This window comes from Lactuca virosa, chromosome 7 (genome assembly GCF_052849685.1).
Source record: "Lactuca virosa cultivar CGN04683 chromosome 7, Lactuca_virosa_CGN04683_v6, whole genome shotgun sequence".
In the NCBI taxonomy this organism is placed as follows: Eukaryota; Viridiplantae; Streptophyta; class Magnoliopsida; order Asterales; family Asteraceae; genus Lactuca; species Lactuca virosa.
In genome coordinates this window covers 11,406,228-11,410,556 of record NC_136432.1, presented here as the reverse complement: position 1 = coordinate 11,410,556, position 4,329 = coordinate 11,406,228, and the positions used below count along the sequence as shown (strand labels likewise).

The following is a 4,329-nucleotide window of genomic DNA, read 5'->3' as shown; positions in this document are numbered from 1 at the left end:
ATAGTAGTTGAATATTTAATTTTTTTTATTAAAATCGTTTTTTTAATGAAAGCTGGTAATAAGTTGTTGAAATTAAATTCAACAATTGAATTCGGTCAAGCAACAAGCAATTCGGTCAAACACACTCCATCCAATCAAATTCGTGCATGATCTTTTCTCTCTTCTCCCCAAAAGCTTGGCACGTCTCCGGTAGCAACCCCCCTAGCGAGAGCTAGGGGGTGGTGTTCTAGCTAGCATGGCAAGGCTGGCGAGTCCGGTGGCGGGTGTCACTCCGCTTAGCCTAAAAGAAACTCTTAATAAATATGTGTCAAACATGTCCTATATATGATCTGAATTCTTAAAAAATACACGTAAAACATGTTCTACGTGTGATCTCATCATTACAATTAAATAATTATTTTTGTTGTATTTAAAGTTATACTTAATTAATTGATTAATAGTTATATTATCAAGGAGGTCTTCGTACAATTTCAAGTATATATTAAGTCGCCCTTAAAAAAAGACTTGTTGTATTATGATACAAATATATTTATAATTATAAAATCATTTAATTTATATTTTAACATATTCTAATTAATTTATATAGTCTATAATTGAAATAACAAAAATATAATAATATAAACTTCTATCCTTTAAAATGTTTTATGTTAGTTAATTGGAAAGATAAACAATTAAACACGTACTGACGTACACACTAACCGACTTTTACATTATACAAACTATTAATTAAAAATAATTATATTTATTATAATATATTATTGAGACATTATTAATTATAATTATAACTAACTAATATACTTATTAAGTAATGGTTGGTGATGTTGCCGGGCCATTTTATATTCTTGTTTATGGCCAAGTGCTTTTCCATATCATTTGCCAAATATTTTAATGACAAGAAATAAAATATAATTAAATAGAAATAAAGTAGGATTAAAATTGATTTTGGCATTAAAGATTTAAATGTGACTATATATATATATATATATATATATATATATATATATATATATATATATATATATATATATATACACCTATACATATTTGCATGTATAGCTCCATTTTATTCCCAACAATGGCTTCTGAATATCAATCATCCAATGCTTCGGATCCGTACAAGCACCTCAATGTCACTCTAAACCCGGATGGTACTTTGACCCGACACATCTCCTTTCCATCCTCAACCGCCGAACCCCAACTCACCACCGATTCCCAACTCACACTCTCTAAAGACATCCCACTCAACCCCACCACCGCCACCTTCCTCCGCCTCTACCGCCCCGTCTCTCCGCCCACCCAAAAACTCCCTATCATCATCTACTTCCATCCCGGCGGCTTCGTAGTCGTTAGCGCCACCACTGGTCCCATGCACCTTATCTGCTCCGAAATATCAGCTCAGACTCCTGCGCTCGTTATAAACGTCGAATACCGTCTAGGCCCCGAACACCGTCTCCCGGCGGCGTATGACGACGGGGTTGACACAATCCGGTGGGTGCGTGACCAGGCATTAGGAACCGGACTCGACGCTCCGGAGGAGTGGTTGACCGAATTCGCTGACTTTTCTAGAGTCTACCTAATGGGTTCTAGTGCCGGAGGAAATCTAATCTTCAACGCGGGTTTACGTGTACTTGATCTTGATCTTGATCCAGTTAAGATCATGGGGCTCATCATCGACCAAGCTTTTTTTGGTGGGATCGAGCGCACTGAAGCAGAACTTCGACTAGTAAATGACTATATTCTCCCTTTAACCGCATCGGATCTTTTATGGTCTTTGGCGTTGCCTTTAGGAGCTGATAGAGATCACGAATACTGTAATCCTTTGGCAGATCGACACGTGTCATACAAAGAGAAGATCGGACGGCTTCCGAAGAGTTTGATCAGGGTGAATGGTGAGGATCCAATGGCTGATAGACAAAAAGCTTTTGCTAATATGTTGGAATCACATGGTGTGCACGTGACAAGAAAGTTTTATGATGAAGGAAACCATTGTGTCGAGATGTTTGATCCAAAAAAGGCACAAATCTTCTATAATGATGTCAAGAATTTCGTTTGCAGTTAACTTAGAAAAGTCAGAATGAATTATTAGTATTACATTATATTAATATATTATGTTGTAGGCTCAATAACTTCATTTGCTCTTGTATTTAACTACGTTATGGGGATAAAATAATGATCTAAAAGTTATTATTTTTCATTTGCACTATTTATACGTTTTTTTATTGCATCGGTGGTCCGTGATGTGGATGTGATTAAAATATTGACGTTAAATACATGTAACAGAGACTGTTGATTTCTATTACAAACTAAGACATAATACTTCTTGTATTTAATTGCAAAATGCAATCATTAAACAATTATAAACTCACTAAATCAAGTAAAATATAGAAAAAAAATGATGGTCTAGAAGAGTAAAGTAGTCCCAAAATAGTTTTCTTTTTTGGGTCTCCCATGTGTCACACTCGAAAGCTCAGTGCCCTAAAAATTCCACATTTGGGTGGAACGTGATTTCACATTTGTCCATAAGGAGGTGGATATGCTTGGTGGTTATCTGTCCAACATGATCATCAATCTCACCAAAATGAGTAGATGACTCGTCACTTGTGACTATTTATATACATATATTACATATACATACATATATCTATCTATACCACCGTTTCATGACAATATGACATCATCCACAACAATGGCTTCTTCGGATCCTTACAGGTTCCTCAATATCACGCAAAACCCGGATGGCACTTTGACCCGACACACTTCATTTCCATACTCACCAGTCACCAGCCGAACCCCAACTCACCACCGATTCACAAGTCACACTTTTTAAAGATATCCCACTCAACCCCACCACCACCTTCCTCCGCCTCTACCGCCCTGTCTCTCCGCCAACCCAAAAACTCTCAATTATTATCTACTTCCACCCCGGCGGCTTCGTATTCGTTAGCGCCACCTCTACTCCCATCCACCATACATGCTCCCATCTATCCGCTCATTCTCCGGCTATCGTTATAAGCGTCGAATACCGTCTTGCCTCCGAACACCGCCTCGCGGCGGCGTATGACGACGGGGTTGAAGCAATCTCGTGGGTGCGTGACCAGGCATTAGTAACCGGAATCGACAATCCCGATGAGTGGTTGACCGAACTGGCTGACTTTTCTAAAGTCTACGTAATGGGTGCTAGTGCAGAGGAAATCTAACCTACATCGCCGCTTTAAGTGTACTTGATCTGGATCTTGATCCGATTTCGATCGTGGGGCTCATAATGGACCAACCTTTTTTGGGAGGGATCGAACGCAGTGGAGCAGACGAATGAAGATATACCAACGTCTTCTCTTCCTTTGATTATCTTTATGGGCGTTGTGAAAGAATAACATCTAACCCTATTGTAACGGAGTTAGGTGCATTTATTGCTCCTTTTTATTACGACGATCCCAATTATACGTAAACACAATAAGGTGCTTACAAGGAAATGAAGTTACAACAGTAGTCCTTCATGTTTATTTCTCTATTCGAAATCTACCTTTCATTTATGTTTTAAACCTTCACATATTCCGTTTATTTCTTATTAACAATTAAACACATATAGTTTTTCGTATTAACAACTTAACCAACTTAACCCCTTCGAATTTTTATTGTTAAACTAATAACCAGCACAACGTTACATTATTTCTACATACCGAAAGACTAACATCGCTAACATAAATAATTTAGGTCGTTACAACTTCTACCAATGTCAATTAACTATCTTACGAATATAATTACATGTAATAAAGATTAAACAACCCTTCAACTGAAAGATCTTGAACTACAACAATTGGACTCAAACAAGAGCTGCGTAATAGGGCAAAATCAAACATTCCAAGACTATTTAATCTTCATGGCATGTAACTTAACGTATTCGCTTAATAGTTAACTAACATCAATATAGGTTTCACATAAAACAAAGCAAGCAACATTTGAGCAGAAAAACCTATAGGAAATAAGGCATCATAAGGATTAAACAATTCTACCATCAGGCCGGTCCATTGATTTTTTTGCCATGGGCGTGAGTATAAAATAATGCCCACATATTTATACAGTACAATAGACCAAACACATATAGAAAGAAAATAAACAAAAGTGCATTAAACTTTAGACAAAATTTCACAATTGGTCCCTGTGGTTTACAGAATATCGCACTTTGAGGACTTCCTAGCAAAAAGTCACGAGACTAGTCCCTGTGGTTTGTAAAATTACATGAAAGGTCCTTCTGCCGTTAAATCTAACTTTTCAGCTGTAAGATTGTAATGGAAAAGACTATTTTGCCCTTATATCAATATTGCAATACAC

The 4,329-nt window shown here is 37.1% G+C and overlaps 2 pseudogenes; both read left to right on the top strand.

The window, feature by feature from the left end:
• The first annotated feature begins 1,042 nt into the window (after nucleotides 1–1,042).
• LOC145124803 (putative carboxylesterase 8 pseudogene) lies at nucleotides 1,043–2,194 on the top strand (annotated as a pseudogene).
• A 292-nt stretch (nucleotides 2,195–2,486) lies between these two features.
• On the top strand, nucleotides 2,487–3,539 carry LOC145124804 (putative carboxylesterase 8 pseudogene; annotated as a pseudogene).
• Nucleotides 3,540–4,329: the final 790 nt, after the last annotated feature.